Genomic DNA, 24,074 nt, shown 5'->3' on the forward strand with positions numbered 1-24,074 from the left:
AAGGAAAGAGTGAATGAAAAAATTGATGTAAGAAGTATGTATAGTCTATGAGAGAAAGAATGCTGAAATAATATTTTCAAGTTATATATAAAACTGGTTAATATCCTATAAGGCAATAAAGACATAAGCTTTGGGGTTGTTTTTTAAATCAACTAATGTGCATCTCTACCAGAAAAAAATGCCATTTGTAATTTACCGATTTTCTACAAATGACTGTCTAGCTTTACAGAGTCAGGCCCTAATCAGTAGTAAGTAGAAAAAAAAAAACAAAGCTGTCCTTCTTACAGTGATCAGATGAGCTTTTTAGACAATGCTCTTGTGTGACATTGAAGGGTACACAGTAATCATTCTTCCTTATTTCTGAGTTTTGGAAGACTTTTCTTAACAGTCTTAATAGTTTTACTCTCAGAGAGCTATCCCGTTTCCTTGTCTCCAAGTTCTCTGAAAGAAGAGAGATCATCCGGAGAAGAGCAGAGAGAAACTGCTCGGTCACTGAACTTTCACTGTGCTCAGTTCTTCCCAGCCAGTGGGACTCGACCTTAAAGAATTTGGATCTATTGGTTGTCTAATTGCAGAAAGAGGAACTCAGTATTCACAGTGTGCCTCCTGGCATTTCAATGTTCTCATCAGCCGACTTTGGGCTTGGTTCATTTGGGTCAGATATTCAGCCAGTGCATGCAGAGTTCAAATATGGAGCAATTTAAGGATGATTCCAGTGTGTTCCTATATCCTGCCAAGTTGACCATCTAAAGTATTTGGGAATGTTTAGGATCTGTTATCTAAGCAGGTGTCAGATCTGCAGGAATTATGTTTCTGAATAATCATTTCATGTAAAATATGTCTGTCAGGGTAACTAAGGCTAATCATCAGCTGACACAGCAGAGCTGCATTGAGTGTTCAAATGCTGCAGTGTTTCGTATCAGTTGGTGAAGAGAAATTATCCTTGGTTGAGGTTATAAGAACCTAACAATGTTGCCCATCAGTGGCTGTGGAGGCGGTAATGGACCTGGGAGGAGTGCCAACTAGAGGCTGGTGGTCTGGGGGGCAGTAGGAGAGGCAGGTCCTCTCTTTGGCCCAGGGCTCCCTGGAGTTGCAGTGGTAGCAGAGCAGAGAGGCCATCCAGTAAGCATTGGCATCCAGCTCTCTGCCTGCAGTGAAGGGCCTGTAGCATGCCTAGCTGCAACAGAGACACCAGAGTTTTTGTGACTGCCAGTACACGGTGACATCATTGATATGGATCTATAGTTTGAACAAGGGCATTACTTAGCTAAGTGACAGCTACATCAACTTAAGATCACCACAACAATTTGTGAAAAAAATCAACAATTGATTTGGAAATTTCTAGAATATTTTGGTAAATCATTTTCTGTATAATATATCATTTATGCATATTTTAAAATGTAGTTAATTCAGCAACTAAAAGGGATGTTAAATATATTTTGGTTAAATATTTTTGGCTTATTATATATTAATATTTTATCTTGCCAGTTGTTAAATATTTTGATTATGATTCATTTCTGGCTATTTAAAGTTAAAATTATTCAACTTAACCATCAAAATTAAGGAAAAAAATTAATTGGGAAGCTATTGGCATTATAATAGGTAAAGATTTATTGTTTGAATTTAGATAAGTGCTTATTCAGTTTAAGAGATGACACAGCCTCCAGTAATCAGACAGCTGAATTTTAATAGGCATTTTGTAAAAAAGTAAAGGCCGGCAGAGGGGAGGTTCCCCAAGGGCAGAAACTGTATCTGAGTAAACTGGGTCTCTTGGTTGCCTAGTAGGCACTTGATAAATGTTAATTGACTAAGTGAATGACTGAATCACTATATGAAAAAGCTCTTTACCCTCACCAGTAATTACGTAAATACTAACTAAAACAATCATGAGATACAACTTCACAGCAATTAATTTAGCAAATTTAAAGAAATAGAAAACCAGTGCTGAAGAAACGTTGGGGAAACAGGAAAGCTTGTCATCACTTTCTGAAGGGACTTAGTTAATTTATAAAGAGAAGTCGCTCAGTCGTGTCCAGATCTTTTTGACCCCATGGGCTGAAGCCCACCGGGCTTCTCTGTCCATGGGATTCTCCAGACAAGAATACTGGAGTGGGTTGCCATTTCCTTCTCCAGGGGATCTTCCCGACCGAGGGACTGAACCCAGGTCTACCGCATTGTAGGCAGATGCTTTACCATCTGAGCCACCAAGGAAGTCCTCAGTTAATTTATAGTTACTAGTAATCAAGGATGCTTACTTTCTTCACCCATTTCCTGAGGAATTTATCCTCCAGAAAAAAATGTTTAAAAAACAATGAAAATTTTCTTTAAAGATGTTTATTGTAGAGCTATTTAAAATAGCAAAAAGTGAAAGTCATTCAGTTGTGTGTGACTCTTTGCAACCCATCCATGGAATTCTCTAGGCCAGAATACTGGAGTGAGTAGCCTTTCATCTCTCTAGGGGATCTTCCCACCCAGGGATTGGAAGCCATCAAAACATTTGACAGCTCGGTGGAATATTGTACACTCATTTAAAATGATACACATGAGAATTTCATGAAGAAGTTTAGAAGAAATGTTAACTAATACACATATTCTATTTGCAGCCATGTTTAAAAACAAAACATCTATTGAATGAAAATGTGAGAGGCAGTGGAAAGCATCCACATGAAAAGCTGGTAGGATGTCTTTATTAATAAGCTCCTTTCTAATGGATGAACAAGAAATCTTACAGAAATATTTGCCTCCCTTACAGATTGCTAATATAGAAATTACCACAGATCATTCTCAGCACATTAAAATTTAACCCCTAATTAATTTTCTCAAAACTGGGGATTGTTTTCTCTTTGCAATTTACATTGCTCCTACAGATTCATGACACATAAATTCAAAAGGGTGATGTGGGATAGCAGTGTTCAAAAACAATTCATGGTTTGTAGGAATATTTCTGGGAACAGAGCACAGTTGTTCCTTTATTTGCAAGTTCCGTATGTGTGAATTTGCCTACTTACTTAAATTTATTTGTAGTCCCCCAATCAAAACTCAACAGCACTTTCACAATCATTCACAGGCATAAGCAAAGGAGGAAAAATCTGAGTTGCTCAACATGTATAGTCCCAGCTTAGGCCAAACCAAAAAGACACTCTGCCTTTTTGTTTCAGCTCTCATACTTTAAACAAAGTGTTCTTTTCTTTTTTTTTTTTTTCTTTCTTTTTTTTTTTCAAAATGACTCCAGGCTAAGGAAAACACACTCGTTCTTTACTGGGAGTAAGTAGTAGAGAAGCTCACTTACTTTTGATTCAACAGAACTGGAGCAGACCCAGACGGAGATATATAACCCCAAGTACTAAACTAGATCAAACCAGTCATTCTACATAATGGGTTACATGTACATAAAAGCTCTTGCACAACGTTAATACATTAATATCCTCAGTCACTTCAAAGGCCATCAACTGTTCATGTCAATCTGTCATGATTTTACCCCCATAAATGGCAAAATCAAAAAACGATCAACACAGATTTTCTTTCAGCAGGATAATGTCAATACTTCCACAAAAGAAAGCACTGTAATTGCAACCTGCTTACAAAGTGTTCTTTTCATGGTCTATTTAGTGCCATGTTTTTCACATTATTGTGCCCTTTTTTAATGCTCCCCAAAACAGTGCTGATGTGCTGTCTAGCATTCCTAAGTGGAAGAATTCTGTGATGTGCCTTATGGAGAAAATGCATGTGTTAGATAAGATTCCTTCAGGTATGAATTGTAGTATTGTTGCCCCTGATTTCAATATTAATGAATCAACAATATATATTAGGGGCTTTCCTGGTGGTCCAGTGGTTAAGACTTCATCTTCCAAGGCAGAGTGTGCATGTTCAATCTCTGGTTGGGAAGCTAAGATCCCACATGCCTCAGGGCCAAGAAACTAAAACATAAAACAGAGCAATATTTTAACAAATTCAGTAAAGACTTTAAAAATGGTCCTTATAAAAAGCCAATCTATATATTAGATAAGATGTGTTAATAAACAGAAACATACATAAAACAAGGTTATGTGTTGATCAACTGATCAAATATTGTGACCCGAGTTCCCAGGAACTTAATCCTGTATTTCCCCTGGATACAGTGCTTCCGTATTTGCTCGCTTTTTTTTATGGCAACTTAAAGAACATACTGCCATGAACAATAAGAATTGACTGTATATGGTTCTAGTGGGAGCAGAGACTTAATGTATTCATATTTGGTCAGGTATCATCAGTGATATTGAAAATCTTGGGCAAAGTGGAAAAAGACATTTGTTTTTAGGTTATTGTAATTTTTGCTCCTCCTTGGCAGTGGGCACACACCTTTCCAGACCTGCATGGTTTTTAGCCTTTTGTAGAGTTATTCAGATCTCTTTTTTTTCCCTCAAAGATCAGCGAGAATATTGTTAGTTAAGTAGTGTAGACATGCACAATAAATCCTAAGGAGATGGCAAGAACCTCAGAAGATGTATCCAGTAGTTTTCTTTATGTCCCCACAAGATCAGAAACTGACAAGTACTACCAATTCTGTAGCTGGGAAGAACTCAGTGGCATAGTGGCTATGACCTGACTCCTAATCAGATGACCCATGCTGGACATAATGAAGACTCAGACCTCAGAGAACGGTGCTCTGTTCCCAGGTCTACCCACTGTGGGCATTCTTAATTAAAGCAGTAGTAACTAACTTGGGCAGTTGAAGCAGTAGCAACTAACTTGGGCATGAAATGAATTTACCAAAAGAATAGGTAACATTCAAAGAATCTCTGGGAGAACTGGAGATCTTTACATATGGAGCATGCAGAGTCAGACGTGCACCCAAATTATACTGTAGAGCTGGTCCAGAGAAGACGCTACTACTGCTTCTATGGGAGGCAAACACTGGGGTTCACACTGGCAGCCGACACTGGGAGCTTGAATTCTGCTGCTAAACTGCTGCCATAGCTGCCTCAGAAAGCCCAGAGTAGCTGCCATCACACCCGCATCCAGCAGATTCCATTCTCCACGTTGCTTGCTTCCTTTTCAGATTTCTAAGCAGCAGCTTTGGTGATGTACCTGTACAATGGATTTTTTTTTCTAATTTTTATTAAAGTGTAGTTGATTTAAAATATTAGTTTCTACTGTACAGCAAAGTGAATCAGTTACACATATATCCACCCTTTTAAAAATTCTTTTCCCATATAGGTCATTACAGAGTATTGAGAAGAGTTAACTTTTTTCCCCTGTGCTATACGATAGGTCCTTATTATAACAATTATCCGTTTTATATGTAGTAGTGTGTATATGTCTCAAAACTTGGGAAGAAGCAAGGAAAAGGAGGAAAATGAATGATAAAAGTGCCTTACCATCTTGCACAGTCCTTTACAAAGAGGGCTTCACTTGTGGTGACTCAGGCCACCCTAGAGACAGACACATTTTCTCTCACCCTTCTAAACCAGTAAACACAGAGGGATTATTGCTGTCCCAGGTCCACTAAAGTTTCTAGAATCTTCCATATGAGGCAGGAGTTTCTACTCCCTGGCTTTCCTACACCTGGCCCTCAAAGGCCATACTCTGTTTCTTCTTTCCTCCTCCTTCCTTCTTTATTTTACAATTTCGTGTGAAATTTTCTTTACCCAGTAGGAAATATGGCATTATGATACATTTTGTATAGCATACTTTATAATGAAACTGCTCTTCTTCTAAAATGTGTATTCTGTAAATGTAAATTTATGCACAGAGCATGATTTGCTTTAATCAATGTACAAGATTTTCACATTCAAGCAGTGAGTGAAACAATCAGAATGCAGTTACATTTCAGTGGAGAACAAGAATTTTTTTAATCTCCCTGTAGCATTTCTAGAACAATGATTCTCAACATGTCAATTGGAAAAGCCATATTTTAAATAAAATTTTACAAATCTTAGTAATAGTATGTAATAGAAGCCAAACTTTTAATATCCAGCTCTTAATTGAAGAGTGTTTCTAAATGAGTTTGATGTATCACACTGTCATCTGTGTATTCTTGTGAAAACAGAACAACACATAGGTATAGAATATACTTTTTGCGCAGCCAGTTGTAGAACCCTTTGTGGGGACTCTGACTTTGTTATTAGGTCACACCAGAGGCACAGGCATGGCATTTCCTGGATTGTAGTCAGGCAGGCGTCCACTGCCAAGTCTCCTTGGGCCAAGCTGGCAGCAAATTGATGGTGTCTTGGGAGAGATTGGTTCCCCCTGCCCGAATATGCTGGCCTTGCTTTCCAGCCTCTCACTGGCTTTTGAGGCGGTGGTTCGTACACGTTTTTTGTTTTTTTTTTTTTCAGTTATGCAAAAATGCTTACTACATATGCAAGCCATTTAGAAACAGAAAATAAAAATCATTCCTAGAATAATTTAAACAGATGCTTATGACTGGATTAAAAAACCATTAAAAACAAGGGTCTTGAAGCACACTGACAAAGCAGAAAAGACTATAATGGTGAAAGCTCATTTCCCTCACTGCACTGGACATTGAACAGAATTAAACCCACATATGAAAGCAGTTCATTTCTTCTTTCATCAGAGAGCCTTACTTACAAGGAAATAATGGACAGTTCTTTCAGCTCTACTGTTCTTTTCTCTTTGTTATGGATGTCCTCTTGTGACTTTCATTTGAGTCACTATCAGAGTCAATAAAGTAATGGTTTAAAAAGATGGAAAGCTTTTTAAAAGCACACAATTTTAACTTGAAGGTCTGAGACCAAATCAGTTCCAGGCTCTGGTGACCTCTGTTGCACTCAGTCCCCCTTCCCTGATCATTATTGGACCCCTCCTAAGGACAGAATAAAATGCTTGATACTGACTTTCGTTGCTGTTGTCACCAGTTCAGGGTTGATGCAGAGTGAGAACCAATGTGAGATTAAGTTTAGAGCATAAAGATGGTCATTTAAAATGTGATACGTGTAGACTGGGAGACAGGCACTAAAAATCACATAGTTGATTGGGTCCTGTATTAGTTTTCTATGGTTACGTAACAAATTAACTCAAGCATGGTGTCTTCAAACCACAGGCGTTGATTATCTCACAGTGTCTGTGAGTCCAGCATCTGGGGGCTGCTTAGCTGCATGTCTGGTTCAGGTGCTCTTAGGAGGCTGCAGCTTAGGTGTCGGGCGGGGCTGCAGTCACCTGAGGCTTGACTGGACAGGAGGATCTGGTTTCAAGATCATTCATGTGGCTGTTGGCAGGAGGCCTTATTTCTTCAACCCAGGGGCCTCTCCGTACAACTGCTCATGACATGGTTTCTCCCAGAGCGAGGGATCCAGGAGAGAGAAAGCCCAAGACATAAGCCATAGTCTTTTAGAAGTAACATATCACCATTTTGGCCACACTCTGTTGGTCTCTCAAGGGCGTGAGTACCAGGAGGCAGGAATTATTGCAGGTCCTCCTGGAAGCTGGCTACCACAGGTCCAAATGACCACCTTTTGGGGGAAGTAAAATTGGATAGCTACATTCTTCATAAGTCTAAGAATAGCTGCTTGACCAAGTTAATAATAATCATCTCTCATATTTTGAAAACAAATTTTATATCTTGGTTTAAAAATGTAGACTATTATTAAGTAAAATACAGTTATAAAGCTTGTAAATAAGAGATAAAGGTGTACAATATAGAAGTTTAAAGTTTCATATAAACTTATAATCACAATAGTTAATATAACATACTTATGTCTCACCATAAAAATGTATTTATTTTAAAAACTATAGTTAATAATACTATATAACACTATAAACCACAGTTAATAGCATACATTTAAATGTTACTATAAAATAAAATTTATTTTAAAAACTTTTTTCACTTAGTAGTATTTTGTAAATCTCTTTCAACATTAAGATATAAGTTCATTATTTTTACTAGCTGCATAATATTTTATTGAATGATCGTAATAGGATAACTGTATCAGATTATCTAACCATTTCCTACTGTTGGACAGTTGTTTTTCTCTCATCTTTTGATGAAATAAGAATCATGTTTGTAGTATATCTTTGCATGTGTACATGTGTGCTCAGTCGCTCAGTCGTGTCTGATTCTTTGTGACCCCGTGGACTATAGCCTGCCAGGCTTCTCTGTCCATGGAATTTTCCAGGCAAGAATACTGGGGTGAGTTGCCATTTCCTTCTCCAGGGGATCTTCCCAACCCAGGGATCAACTCGTATCTCTCACATCTGCTGCACTGGCAGGTGGATTCTTTGCCACTTTAGCACCTGGGAATCCCGTATCTTTGCATGCTGTGTAAGAATTCTGCAGGGTAAAATTTCAAAGTGAATTCATGAGTAAAAAGGTATGTGCAGTAAAAATTTAGTAGATACCACTGAGTTGTCTGCTGAAAACCATGTACGTACACTCTTTCTAATGGTGACAAAACCCCTGCCTTCTAATGTCTGCCCTATTTCCCTTTGCTGCACTTTGCAGTGATTTTGAGGAAGGTGTTTCATTTGGCAGAAGTCTGACAGAAAGGAGAAAGGCCTGCAGTGAGTCCAGGGCAACCATCAGGGAGAGTGAAGAGGAGCCATGAATGGCTTGTCCCCAGGTAGCAGAAACCCCTCTGCACATAGATCCAGAACCCGAGTTTGGCTTCTCCACCTTGAGTATGCACACTGGGAATGTGTATCCCTTGCTGAGATAACTCTGACATCTTCAGGGGTCTGTGCATCGGTGAGGACAGGAATAGAGTAGACGAGAAGAGTTACAGAAAGCAGCTTCCCCAGTTCTCGTCAACAGCCTGCCACCATTCCTGCTGAAAACCTCACTATCGCTTTGCTTGACACCTTGAAATCAAATTATCTGAGAAAAGTGATTCATTGATACCAGCCACTAATGTGTAAGTTGAGGTTAATGTTTCTCATTAGTTGAAGAGACCATTCATTCATTGATTCATGGGTTCATTCAACAAATAATACCTATTGAGTAACCCACATAGTCTCTGGATATATAATTGTGATCCAAAACAGGCATCAACATGGAACTGTCAGTCTAATGGAGAAGATGGACAATGATCAAATAATTCCAAATTCAGTTACAAACTGTAATTCTGTCTAGGAATAAGTCAGGGAGGTGGAAATCTAAAAGATGAGTTGAGGTCAGTAGGGTTGACTGCTAGACAGAAAAAAAAGTAACAAAAAACAGAGCTGCAAAGGCCTTGAGGTGGGAAGGCCTTTGGCTGTTTGAGAAACTATAAAAGGCCAGTGGGGGCACAGCGAGAGATGAGATTAGAATGGGTCCCAGGGCCAGGTCATGCAGGGCCTATACATCTTGCTAGAAGAAGCAGTTTGAAAAAAGAAATTCAGAATTTGGAAATCTTCAAAGAGGCAGACACAGGGATTGGAGGGGAGCAATGGACATTGGACTGGACAGGAGAGATGTCACTGGGATAAGAAGGCCCCAACAGCATCCTTAGCCACGCCCGTCCTTCCCCTCATTAACCACCTTGGCTTTGTAGGCAGAGCACTGTTGGGCTAGGACACCCTACTGCTCATGGCATTCACTGCAGGGAAGAGCAGACTTATCAGGGCCCTCCTTTCTACCCTCATGGACTTAAAAGTTTGCGCCCCACTTTGCCTTTCAGCCGCCTGGGAGGATTCCAACAAAAGTCCATCTTTAATTCTGTTAATTGAATTACAGAGGAAAGGCCCTAGTACATTCAGCAAACCTTAATCCAACTCCACGTAACCTTAGGACGCTCCATGTTTTAAAAAGCCCACTGCAGCATGCCTCTAAAGCAGCACTTAATTGACATAATATGGGTCACCTGTCTACATGGAATTAACTGGCAGAGCTTCCAGAACAACCTACTTTCCCTCCCTTTGACCTCTAGTTCTTGAGCTTCTGAAATGCATGACTGCCACTTGAGCCAGTTCTGAGTCATTATGTAACAAAGAGGCGTAAGGTTGAGAACACCTAGCTTCAGGGTCAGTCCAGCGATGCAGTTGAGGGGTGAGAGGGAATATGGTCGGGGGCTTGGGAACTGCGCTAGGGGCCTGTCAGTGCTGTTCAGCAAACTGATCAGCTTCAGCTTCTGTAAACACACAAGACAAAAAGTGTCCCATGGCTTGATTTGCTGCTTTCATGGTGTCATGCCTGTAATGTCAGGCTTTATTAAAACTTGTGCACATGTGTGTGTTTAGGGTGGGGACAATAAGTGAGGAAATTCTGTTATGGGGCAGGAAATGGAATGGTTCCTGAGCATAACCTTGGTGTCCCTGTGCCCTGACCTGGGAAGTCACAGAACTGAACAACCAAGTGTGTGTGGCCTGGGAGATCCACCGTCTGAGCTCAAATCCTGGCTTGGACCACTGCTCAGATTCTTAACCACTTTGCCACATTGGCTCTGGGCCGTGTATAAACTTCAGCTTTTATTATTATTGGGAGAGGGGTAAGAAAGGTTGGGGGAAATAGGGCAGAAATGGCCAGAAGAGGAAGGTGAGAGTACTAAACTCCCTTGGGCAGCTCTGTGAGCCTCTCTGCCCTCCACCACCACACCTCTGGCCCTCTTCACCCCCTACCCCCAAATCTCTTAATTCTAGTGGGTCAGACTAAATACCAAGTATGACTTGAAAGTGTTACACCCTCACTGAAACCTCCCGAGCTCACCTAGGTGAGGGAGAGACTGTCCCTTTCTGCTGTTGCTACAGCTGCCCAGATTAGTGAAGGCTGCCAAGGGTCTGTCCAGGGGCTCCTGCCCCCATGGCCAGGGCAGAGCCCCTTTTGTGGATTGAGTCATGTCCCCTTTCATTAGCCAGAAGTGAAATTCTCAGAACAGAATTACAAAATTGACCAAATCTGACATTCTAGAGAAGAGTTATTCCCTGCAGGGTTACCACATAGATTCTTTCTTCTAATATGTCAGAGTTGTAGTATAAGGCCAAAGTTGCCACACAGGGGAACATCATATGGGCAGTTCTTCCCAAGAGTCTTACATCAGATATCTTGCTGCAGTCTGTATCTCAGATACTTGGCTTGGTTTTGTTTTTTTTCCCTGAGGTGGGAGATGGCCTAGGAAAGGCTAAAATAAATATTTAGATAAAACTGCTAAAGTTCATTCACTCTGCTGGGAGTTTGCTTAACCTATAATCTTAAGAGTTTTGCTTTCAAAGGGATGCTGCTGCTGAAATGTTCAGACATAGAGCCATCTGATATCTGCTGTCTAGTTTCACGTGGTGGGTAGGGATGCAGAGAAGGCAGAAGTGACAGTTGTTAAATCTAGGTGGATGGTATATGGTTTTATTCTTTCAACTTTTCTGTATGTTTCCAATTTTAAAAAATAAGTTGGGATATCGTATAGTATTGCTCATATGTGGAATGTAAAAAAAATTATATGATTGAACTTCTATACAATACAAAACAGAAGTAGACCCATGGACATAGAAAACAGGCTTACAGTTACCAAGGAGAAAAGGTGGGGAGTGATAAATTAAGAATTTGGAATTAACATATGACATATATACTATTATATATAAAATAGATAACACAACAAGGACTTACTGTGTAGCAAAGGGAACTATAATCAATATTTGTAATAACCTATAAGGGAAAAGAATCTAGAAAATATATATCTGTGTGTGTGTAGCTAAATCTCTCTGCTGTACACTGGAAAGAAATGCAACATTGTAAGTCAGCTGTGCTTCCATTAAACTTTTAAAGTTGGGGGAAAATAGACACATATGAAAGTAAAGTTTAAGGGAAGAGTGTAAAACCACAGTTACTACTGATGGGATCTGTACAATGGAAGTGTGATACAGGGCTTGGTGATCTTTTCTCCTGTCATCCACAGGACCAGCAGAGACCTAGAAAGGCTGTAGGGAAGGGAAGCAACAGATGGAAAAGAGGTGGTCCAAACAGAGAGATGAGTTTCACGGCTGTTAGTACTGCTGCAGAGCTGTAAATTTCTGTGGAGTGAAGTTTACAACCTTTAAGTAACATTTTTAGGTCTAATATTAAGATCCAGGCCTTCCATATGCCCTTGAAACTGATCCAACAACAACAAAAATTTTGCACGTATATATGAAATATTTTTTCATTGATGTGTTTCATTTCAAATATATGAAAAATAATGGAAAGAATGTCATTAAAAATTTATCTCTATATGGTAGGATTAAAGATGCCTTTTATATTTTTCATATTAAACCTCTCTGAATTTTTCAGATTTTTTTTTCAAGTGACATGTACTATTTTATAATCAGGAAAAAGTTGGTATTATATGAAAAAGAAGTGTCATATAGGTATTAATAGTATCTCTGTTGTTTTCTATGTAGTTACATGGAAGCTATCCACAAGTTTCTGTAACTATCCACATGTTTCTATGTAACTTGTTTTCTATAATTACCACTATTAATAATCACCACATCAAGTGGAAGGTACCTCTTTTATTCAGAAATTAAAATGAGAAATTTCCAGAGAGTCTGTGCAGTGTCTTAACAGGAGTTGATAAATAAACCTTCGATGACTTTATGCATACTTTTAAAATTAGGAGTTTTAACCACCTTAAAAATTTGCTGAATTTTGAGGCGTTTTTCACATTTAATGATCTTAATGGTGCTTTGGCCATTAGCTACACAATTTCACCCTTACTTTCTCTTTAAAACTCTTGAGTAGAACCATCTTGGCCTGGTAACTTCTCTAGATGCAATTAGTCAGTCCAGTCGAGAATGTTATGTGCATTGACCACTGTTTGACTGAATTGCTCAAGCATTTCTCTTTCCCAAGATTATTTTCAGATTGAATCTCCCCAGTGGTTTCCTCAATAAAGACCAGTGCCAATAATTCATTTAGTTTCTTGACAAACATATTTTCATCCCTAGGCCCATGTCATGTCTACAAATAGCCAAATGATTTATTTTTAATTTGTATGAATGAATTTTATAAGGGACTCACAAAATTCTGGCCCAATTTCAAATTTTTACCCAATTTGCCATATTTAGTAGATCTATTTGAGCTATGTTTGGGTAGGAATTTCCAATTGTGTGCTTAATACTGGGAGTCACTGTTTTGAGTATAAGGTTCAAAGCTTTTTGTTTTTGTTCAGGGTTTTGCTTGCTTGCTTTTTTATGTACTTTGGCAGAAGGTACTTAAGTTGCCATCGTTTCTTGAGGATGTGTAGTGGTTCCATGTTTGCTCTTCTCTGTGTCTGTCTCCACTCTTATTCCAGCTAGAGGCTGCCAGATATGGCAGAATCATTGCATAGGGGTCATTGGGCAACAAGAAATAGATATCAGATCAAGGTAAAATGGAAGAGGATTGCCATCCTAGACAGCTTCAGTAGGCCCAAAGAGATGTGGATAAAGAAACACTGACCTCAGTGACCATCAGTTCAGTTCAGTCGCTCAGTCGTGTCCGACTCTTTGCGACTCCATAAATTGCAGCATGCCAGGCATCCTTATCCATCACCAACTCCCGGAATTCACCCAAACTCATGTTCATCGAGTTGGTGATGCCATCCAGCCATCTCAACCTCTGTCGTCCCCTTCTCCTCCTGCCCCCAATCCCTCCCAGCATCAGAATCTTTTCCAATGAGTCAACTCTTCGCATGAAGTGGCCAAAGTACTGGAGTTTCAGCTTTAGCATCATTCCTTCCAAAGAACACCCAGGACTGATCTCCTTTAGAAGGGACTGGTTGGATCTCCTTGCAGTTCAAGGGACTCTCAAGAGTCTTCTCCAACACCACAGTTCAAAAGCATCAATTCTTCGGCGCTCAGCTTTCTTCACAGTCCAACTCTCACATCCATACATGACCACTGGAAAAACCATAGCCTTGACTAGATGGACCTTTGTTGGCAAAGTAATGTCTCTGCTTTTGAATATGCTATCTAGGTTGGTCATAACTTTCCTTCCAAGGAGTAAGCGTCTTTTAATTTCAGGGCTGCAATCACCATCTGCAATGATTTTGGAGCCCAGAAAAATAAAGTCTGACACTGTTTCCACTGTTTCCCCATCTGTTTGCCATGAAGTGATAGGACCAGATGCCATGATCTTAGTTTTCTGAATGTTGAGTTTTAAGCCAACTATTTCACTCTCCTCTTTCACTTTCATCAAGAGGCTTTTTAGTTCCTCTTCACTTTCTGCCATAAGGGTGGTGTCATCTGCATATCTGAGGTTATTGATATTTCTCCCAGCAATCTTGATTCCAGCTTGTGCTTCTTCCAGCCTAGCATTTCTCATGATGTATTCTGCATATAAGTTAAATAAGCAGGGTGACAATATACAGTCTTGATGTACTCCTTTTCCTATTTGGAACAAGTCTGTTGTTCCATGTCCAGTTCTAACTGTTGCTTCCTGACCTGCATATAGGTTTCTCAAGAGGCAGGTCAGGTGGTCTGGTAGTCCCATCTCTTTCAGAATTTTCCACAGTTTACTGTAATCCACACAGTCAAAGGCTTTGGCATAGTCAATAAAGCAGAAATAGATGTTTTTCTGGAATTCTCTTGCTTTTTCCACGATCCAGCGGATGTTGGCAATTTGATCTCTGGTTCTTCTGCCTTTTCTAAAACTGGCTTGAACATCTGGAAGTTCACGGTTCACGTACTGCTGAAGCCTGGCTTGGAGAATTTTGAGCATTACTTTACTAGCATGTGAGATGAGTCTCCCTGAATCTTCTTGAAGAATCCTTCCTGCTTAGGATGCCCAGGATGGAGAAGAAATTCGAATAAATGGAAACTGTTTTGACAGGAAGTTTGGTGAATCATCTTGGGTGCTGAGCCCCACGTAACACTATCTGAAAATAATGAGATGTCCTCAGTTTTTATGTAGCGAAAGCTTTAAATAGACTATGTGATTAATGTACTTCAGGTGCTTATCACTCACTCATTCATTCATTTGTAAATGGAATACCTAAATAAAGGAGTTTAAGAGAGCTCCTTTGTAGCTGTGATCTGGTGCGTCCAGTAACAGAGAGAAATGTTACTCTTGGCAGATGAAATTTGTTGGACAGATTCCCACTGGTTAGTTAGCTTGATTATGCTTTATCTGAATATTGGTTTGGGGATTTTTTTCTAAGTGTAATTCAGGTTTGATTTGGAATTTAATATTGACCAGAGTCACTCACATATTCATAGCTTTGGAAGAAAGCTGAAGATAGTATGATCGGAAGCTCTTTCAGTAAGACAGGGGAAATGGACAAAAGATACCCATGGCTTCCTGTCATGGCTCACTTCCTTACCCTCTGCCATCAAGAAGTGCCAAAGAGCCTATTACTTCATGATTTCCCCCTTGGGTTTAACTTCAGGGCATTTCTTCCTATTTACGAGTTTGCTTTGCCTTATCAGAAAACTATGCAACTCTGGAAAGTACTCACTGTTGTGCCTCAGCTATTCAGAAACGTTGACCATGTTTAGAACTTGAAGTATATTAATCAGTTCAGTGATCTGTTCCCTATGCTCCCTTTCATCTTTGTTCTTTTCTTAGAATAAGGACTTAGAATAAGGACCTCATCCTTAAAGGACAAGAGCCTTGTCAAAGCTGTTAACTAGCTTATGGGTAAGAAAGGCAAATTTATGTTTTATCTTAATGTGCCTCTGCTCCATTATGAGGGAAAAGGAAGCATTTGAGTCTAGCAATTATGACTGACTTATAATGTGTTTTGTTCCTTGTAAACTGCTACTGCCTCAAATAAAATGAAAAGAACAAAGAGCATAAATGAATTCACAGAAGACATCTAAGTTGCTCTCAGGATATGGGGGGATTTAGAGAAGCAGCAGGAAAACAAATTAATCCTGGGATAAGTGGAAAACTAGGGGGAAAGGGGTAAATATGGTACATTAACAGCTGCCTGTTCTCTTCTGCAGTAGACTTGTCGCTGTGGGGTGGGGCTCACACCACTCTTCAAGCAAGCTCCAAGCCTTGCCAATGCCTTCCTTCCTAGCTAGATTAAAGTGATATTTGTATTGGGGAAAAAAAGCTTTCTATGAGTGTTAGGCCCTTAATATGATTTCTCCTGAAAAAATATTAATATTTTTCTAAAATGTTTTGTGATGAAGTGCTATTTGGAAAAATTCACATTGTTCTGAATTAGTTCTTTGAAAGGAACATATTCTTAGCATGGATTAATCATTTTTGCATGCATTTGTGAAATAAAGGTCATGTTCTTAGAACTTTGGAACCAAATGCTATACTCTTTTTCTCAGGTAGGAACACACTGCAGAACTCCACCTCTGGGCTTTTTCATTCCCCTGGGAGTGTGACAGTAGGTGACAAGGAACAACAGTATTTATTGTAAGAATAACCTATAATTACTGTCATTTTTAGAGGAGGCATTAGAAATACAGAGGATACAGTGGAGCTGTAAGAGAGAATATAAAACTCAACCTCAAAGATAAATTCCTTGAGAACAGGAACTCTTCCTGTTTATTTCTTTGTTCTCTACTGTACAACATACTACAGAGAGTAGGCATCAAATGAATAAAGAGTGATTCAGTTAATGAAATCAGGCATCCTTCTATCTACATAATCACTTTATTTCTATATGTAAGTTCCTTGTGTTGAGTGGTAGCTGATAGTGTTTAATAAAAGACGAATTTTAGCTAGAAAGCCATGTTTTAGCTCTATTATTATTTTAGACAGAAAAAAACATGGAGATTGAGTGGGTGCTGGAATGTCTCCATTATTTGCCCCCAAAGATGTATGGAATAGCTGAGAATAGTGCCCCGTTGGCAGAACATGGTAGGAAAATTTGCATGTTGGCTTCCCACAAGGACCTATTCTGTGCTGTTATTTCAGTCTCCAGGATACCAATGTTGTAACATCTTAGAGTGCTAAAATTTTACCACCAAAATAATTCTGAAAAAGAAAGAAATGGAAATTAATCAAATTAAACACATTCCCCTGGGAGAACAGGATTTGTAGCTAGTGCAGCTTCATCAGAGGTCGGTGATAGAGGAGAAAGCCAAGAGCATAGGAGGGGGGCCCAGGGAGACCCAGCTTCCTGCTGTGTGGTGGGGGCAGGGCAGGGTGCCTTGGGCCACAGTCAAGTTGGTGTAGGTATCCCGGGGTGCCATGCGATGAACCGGGGATGTCAGGTAGTGAATTGTGTCAAGCTTCCAGGCCCATCTGCCAGCTTGAAAGCTGCTTCCTATCTGCTGCTGCTAAGTCTCTTCACTTGCGTCTGACTCTGTGTGACCCCAAGGACAGTAGCCCACCAGGCTCCTCTCTCCACGGGATTCTCCACGCAAGAATACTGGAGTGGGTTGCCATTTCTTTCTCCAGCTTCCTATCTATTAAGATTCAGGAAGGAAGGTGAGTTGGGGGTTGAGGCCAGGCAAAAGGCCCAGCCAAATGGGAAGGATGCAGGGAACATTACCTGGATGCCCCAGGTGTTCCCTGCTCATGAGGCTTAAGAAGCAAAATCTATTTCAGACCTTACCCATTGCTGGAGATCTGATTTTATATACACTGCTACATTTGTCCAGGGCTACTTGGGTAATAGGTAGGCAGAGTCTGCCGAGAGTAAGGCAGATTTTTACTTACACAAATGTATTTTCTAAAAACCAAAGAGCAGTTGGTAGCTAGAAAGGAGGAGGGGGTGGCTAGGGAAGGCATGGTCTAACGGATTTCCTTAAGCCTTTGGTACTCCTTTGGCATGTGAATGCAACTTCAGCTAATCCCTCTCCCTTTCAAAACGATACTGCCTTTCTGAAATTTCTTCCATCAAAAGTGAAAACAGTCCCCAAATGTTCTGGAGTCAAAATACCAGCAGTGGCAACACTTCCCAGCAAAACCCAGCCACTGCCAGGAAGAGTGATGGAGAAGGATTGATTTTTCCAGAGATGTACTTGCTAAGCCCCAGGAGGAAAGCACAAGAAAATTGCATCCCATTTGTTGGATGGCAATGATGTGGTTGGTTTCCTTCATACTGCAACATCCTCTGGCATCTTCCTGCAAGACACAACATATTCTATGGGGTTACAGCCAGAAACCTAACCTGGTGCTGAGTTTATTAGAATTGTGTCTTTTTTATTATTTAAAATTGGCCAGGCTCCTCTGTCTAAGAATACTGGAGTGGGTCGCCATGCCCTCCTCCAGGGGATCTTCCTGACCCAGAAATTGAACCCACGTCTCGTGTGGCTCCTGCATTGCAGGTGGATTCTTATACCGCTGAGCCACTGGGGAAGCCCACTTAACACCCAGAGAATGGTATAAATCTTGCATGTACTGAATGTTCTCTAATGAAAGGCATTTAGAATTAATCAAGGGTGTTTTCTTGTTCCCGGAAAGTCAAAATCAGGCTGTAAAACAAAAACCAGAACCATACCATTGAGCAATTTAGCCATATGTATTTCAATCAAATGCAAATCTGGATTTTTGATCATTTATTTATCATCAGAAACACTATATTAAAAACTCACAACCAGGCCCCACTTTTCTCTCCAGAAAAGGAAAGAAGACTGAAGCTACAGGGTAATGAGCCAGAAGTGATGGGGAAAACAGCTGGATACAGTGGGATAGAAGTGATCCCCAAAGCACTTTTATTTGACGGTGTCAAAGGCAGCTGCCAAGGTTGTGACCTAGTAAGATTTGGCTGTATCATCCAAATGTGGTTGTACACATTGGTAAAGAGCTGCACTATCTCTGCACTGCACAGAGCAGCTTTCAGCCAGTTCTGCTGCTTTGTAGTTCCCATGTAAACATAAGTCCCAGGAGAGACAACTTTTAAAAATATAAAGTTGACTCCTGTCTTCATTTTAAAAAGAGAGCAGACTTTTCAGTTCCACCTGGATGAGATGAGGCTAAGGGATGAGTCTAAATTTTTAAAATATCTATCCATCCCAACTAATTCAATGGTATTTTCTTTTCTTGATATTTTTTATATATTTTACTGCATTTTTATTGGACTATAGTTGATTTACAGTGTCATGTTACTTTCTGCTGTACAGCAAGTCAAAGGTAGTTTCTAAAAATAAAAGCAATTGTTCATCTTTGGCAGGGTTACCATGAGAGAGTGCTTACCTTATGTTTTGTAGACTCTCTTTCCTATAATTTGGGCTTGCCTGGTAGTTCAGCTGGAAAAGAATCTGCCTGCAATGCAGGAGACCTGGGTTCAATCCCTGGGTTGGGAAGATCTCCTGGAGAAGGGAATAGCTACCCACTCCTGTATTCTGGCCTGGAGAATTTCATGGACTGTACAGTCCGTGGGATTGCAAAGAGTTGGACACAACTGAGCGACTTTCAGTTTCACACTTTCACTTTCCAATAACTTACACTTTTCAAAATAAGTAACTAAAGAAATGTACTAACACATATTGCACAAAAATGAGACAGCTTTTACTCAGATCCAGCTATAGAATAGAAACTGAAGCAGATTGGTTACTTATGCACAAAATTAACGCTGCTTGTTTGACTACGTTGTATTCATTGTGAAAGAGTTAAAAAACAAGGCGTTATCTTTTGGAGAAATTCTTATATATCATCATTAAGGAAATAGAAGTTAGAAAACTTTTTATAATTCAGCTAGAGTAAAAGCTTTGTTAATTTAAATTCCATTAATTCATAGTTGGTTTCATTTCAGATAGTGACTGGATTGACATTTAATTTTACTCAGCAAAGTTTTTCTTTGTGGATAATAATGCAAGTGATTATAATGCAGTAATGTGTAAACAAGATTGTAGGAGTAAAATATTAAAAGAATAATCTATTTTTGAAGATCCTTAAGGTCTTTTGAAACAGCTCTTTCCATATAAAGAGTGAACATACCAAACACAAGTTATTTTATCTGGTCTTTGAAGCAGGTCTTCAGAGAAATATCTAGCAGAAAACTCTGCTCACATACTTTAAGTTACCCTGAAACTTAAAAGTAATACAGTTGACCCTTGAACAATGTGGGTTCAGACTACATGGATCCAATTATAAGCAGATTTTTTTTATAGTAAATACTACAATACTGCATGATCTGTGATTGTTTGAATCCTCAGATTTGAAGCTGTGAATGCAGAGGAACCATGTGTAGGAAGGGGTGACTATAAGTTACACCCGATTTTTCAACTGTGAGGAGGGTTTCTCCCCAAGCCTCAAGCTATTCAATGGTCAGTTATACATTTTCCCCCCAGTATATCCCATGACTTAGATGTTTTAGACTGGTCTTTCCTTCTACTTAGTTTGATGATTGAGGCTTAACAGTATAGCCAGTCCCACTCAGTGGGTTCCTAGACCGTGAATGAAAGATAGATTTGTGAGCCAACTAGGCCTCTGCTACTTAAGACTTTGACTGTTAGAACATGTTCAACCTTAGGGAATGGATGTGGTCCATTGACTGGGTAAAGGTAACAGGCCCTGAAAAACAGATGTCTGTTAGGCAAAATATGGAGCAGCCTAATGTTATCTTTTAAAACTGTTGCTGAGTTTTCGTTGTATGTTCATTTAACAAATATTAATTGGACACCTGTATACCAGGTTCTGGACATTTATAGGCAAATAAAAAACAGATAAAGCCCCTGTCCTCATGGAGCTTAAAGTCTAGCTGGGGAGGCAGAAAATAAAAACACAACTGTATGTGTGTGTGTATATATATTTACAAATTGTGATACAGAAATCCTCAGAAGGATGGTAACAGGGTACCCTGATATACAATAGGAAGACAGGTAAGCATTAGGATTTTGAGCTCTTAGAATAGTCTCCCTTGAATGGTTCTTAGTATCTTCTTCCTTTCATCCTATTTGACAATGAAAGATAACAAGAATGCCTCAATAGTGAATTTTTCCTGTGTTACTGCCAATGTTGATCTTTCTTAACCAAGATACAATGAATTTACAGAGGCCTGATGAAACACAATTGTTGGGGTCATGGAAACATGAAAGGCAATGTGGAATCTTGAGGAGGGCACCTGGCTCCTTGTTGTTGTTGTTTAGTCGCCCATTCGTGTCCAGCTCTTTGTGACCCCACGGACTGCAGCACACCAGGCCTCTGTGTTGCTCACCATCTCCTGGAGTTTGCCCCATTTCATGTCAATTGCAGCAGGGACACCATCCAGCCATCTTATCCTCTGACACCCTCTTCTCCTTCTGCCCTCAGTCTTTCCCAGCATCAGGTGCTTTTCCAATGAGTTGGTCTTCCTAGCTCCTTAGGAAGACCTAAATTCTACTAAGGATCAGGGAGGAGGCAGGGAGAGAAGAGAACAGTATGTACAAATTGCATTAGGATTGGAGTGATGTTGGTTGTGCTGTGGACTTTGCTGAATTTTCTGTATGTCCCTAAGTTAAGATAAGTCTCCTAACTTCACTGAATCTCATTCTTTCTTCTATAAAATGAGAGAATTAAAATGAGATAATTTCTGAAGTCCTTTTAGATCCAAAGTCTTGAGAGACTGTATAAGTATAGTATATAATTTAGTACAGACTCTGAAACCAGATTGTAAGAATTTAAATACCAGCTCTGTCACCTACTGGCTGTGAGCTCGAATAAGGTTCTTAACTTCTCTGTGCATTCATTTCCAAAAATGGAAGATAATATTAGTACCTACCGCACAGCAGGAGGACTCGATGAATTAAGAACTTAGAGCAGTGCTGCCTCATAGTAAGTGCTTAATAAGAGTGTTGCTATTATCAATATCCTCTGAAAGAAAATTATCTCTAAAGGATGAGAGTCCAATAGAGGCAGAATGCTCAAGACACTGGAGCAAACATATAAACAGAACAGTGTGTAGGTTCCAAGATTCACATTTCCACTATTCCTATCACACCTCCCTTTGTTTCAGCATGGTTTAAAGGGGCAATTGCTTATTGCTGGAAGAAGGGCTATAACCATACAATGCTCTGTTGGATGCCCATAGGGCCTCTTCTTTCTTAGGACACATGAAGATAATTAAGTCTCTGGGTATGGGCTATGTACAGGATATTAAAGTGCTTGCTTCATAATTCTGTCACACGCACAGTGCAGCCAGTACCATAAGGCAGCAGAGATAAATGCCAGGACCAAAGGTGCTGAGATGTGGATTCTTTTAAGGCAATGAGTTTCTTTTCTTTTAAGCAACTTAATGAGACCTCATTAATTGAACTTGGGACGGAGTTTTCAAATCACAAAAAAGTTCATTTAAAAAGTATAAGCATTAACTTTAGCTGACTTCTGTCTGCTGCAGGTTCTGTGTTAATGAAGCTAATGCAGAGTTGTAATAAGCAGCATCATTTTCTCTTCATTTCTTCATGCTTTTACATCTCTGAAATCGTATCATTTTTTCTTTGTTCTATTTTCATAAATACTACCCGGATTCAGTTGGTACCTGAATTTTTATGAATTGTTTAATTAATAAAGAATAAATTGATAGCTTGTATATATCTTTTTTCCTGTGTGCATATGTGTATAATCATGTGACAGCCAAATAAGGCAAATTGTAAAACTCTACACAGCCTTTTCCTACATATTCCTTAGATTGAGGGATATCCAAAATAGTTTAGAACAGGGGTTCCCACCTCTGGAGTCTAATGCCTGATTACCTGAGGTGGAACTGATGTAATAATAATAGAAATAAAGTGCTCAATAAATGTAATCCACTTGAATCGTCCGAAAGCCATCCCCCTGACCCCAGTCCATGGAAAAACTGTCTTCCTCAAAACTGGTCCCTGGTGCCAAAAAGGTTGGGGACTGCTGGTTTAGAAGATCTTGCTTCTTTAGTAAAATAGAAAAACTAGGATAGCATGATGGGAAGAAAATTGTTTGTGAATCTTGTAAAATTTAATATGTAGTAGCTTTCCTGGTGGTCCAGTGGTTAAGACTCTGCCCTTCTACTGCATGGGGTAAGAGTTCGATCCCGGGTTGGGAACTAAGATACTGTGTGGCACAGCAGGGGGAAAAGATGCAGTTTTTTAGATAAAAAGCAAAGAAAAAAAGATAATTAACTCTACTTAGAGAAAAACTAGTTGCCTGACATTTTTCTGGAGATCAGGGCACAAGGGTTCCTCTTTATTGTTCCTTGCAGAGACCAACCCTTTTCTGGGGAAAAGACCCTGAGTGATTGTGACCTGCCAACACCTCTTAGCCCTGACCACGCACCAGGACCCCACTCCCAACCAGCCACCAGACACGGGAACATTTACTCAGAAAAGCCTCCGGTACTTCCCACTGCCCCTCCATCATCCCCAGTCGCGTAGCATCTCTGATGAGCCTCCTCCCCATCTTCAGTTTCTCCTCCCTCTCCAAAGACTGTTCACAAGGAGCTCAGTTTTTGCTAGAGTAAGAAACAAAAAAGTCTTTATGTGAGAGTCTGCTTAAGAAATAACCGACTCCAATTTATAAAGGCCCCTTTCATTCTGTTTGCTGGTGTGTGCTTCCTGAGCAGCCGCGGGTGGGACAGCTCAATGGAGCCTAGTCACAGGCTGCAACTGCTAATTTCCATCCAAGACCGCGCCAGGGGAGGAGGAGGGAAGGGTGCATGCCGCCCTGCAGACGCCCTCCCCCAGCAGCCCTAGGAGCTCTGCCTTTAAACAGACCAATGCACGTTTCCTGAGCGAGGCAGTCCTTTCTACCAAATAACTTGCTTTAATGATTTCCCGAGTACAGAGTGACTTTATTTTTCATAAAATGCCTTACTTAAAAATAACAACCGATCAGAGAAAATAATAGGTATTAAGTAGAAATGGTTGGAACCTAAGGTTTCTTTCTGTTGCAGGTCTGCAAAGTGGTACCCTGCTAAACCAGTCTGTGACATTTCCTGTTGGAACCATCAGGGTGGTGCCCCAAGTGAGGCAGAGCTATTCTGAGAGAGTTCCCTCTTGGTCTTGGGTCTTAGGTTAGAATTACATAGAGGTCATCACACAGTCCAGACTTTGAATCTGAACTGTGGGGGTAAAGAGATGGTTGGTTTTACTGACTCACAACATTTTTTTGGAAGCTGTGAAATCAAATAGTTTTACTTTTTTTCATATATATACAATACATATGTATACACATTTTCACATTTTTCCATTCTATATTGATAAATATATATTTTGTATCTATATTTAAAACGTAAATATATAAATTTTATAATATATAAAATATGTAAACCTTTAAAATATATTTATATATTATGTGTATGTTTTAGATTTAAATGAAATAACATTTGTATTTAGGACTCCAACTGAATTTCATAGCA

At 39.7% G+C, this 24,074-nt stretch overlaps 1 protein-coding gene and 1 non-coding gene across 4 annotated transcripts in view; one reads left to right on the plus strand and one right to left on the minus strand.

Annotated features, from left to right (window-relative positions):
- Positions 1 to 24,074, plus strand: part of GNG2 (G protein subunit gamma 2) — a 131,750-nt gene that overhangs the window by 45,262 nt on the left and 62,414 nt on the right. The gene's annotated exons all lie outside the window — the stretch shown is intronic.
- LOC113900536 lies at positions 3,448 to 3,581 on the minus strand. The gene has a single exon (XR_003513174.1). It is a non-coding gene; the product is annotated as a small nucleolar RNA SNORA69 (small nucleolar RNA).

Source organism: Bos indicus x Bos taurus, chromosome 10, assembly GCF_003369695.1.
Source record: "Bos indicus x Bos taurus breed Angus x Brahman F1 hybrid chromosome 10, Bos_hybrid_MaternalHap_v2.0, whole genome shotgun sequence".
Lineage (NCBI taxonomy): Eukaryota > Metazoa > Chordata > Mammalia > Artiodactyla > Bovidae > Bos > Bos indicus x Bos taurus.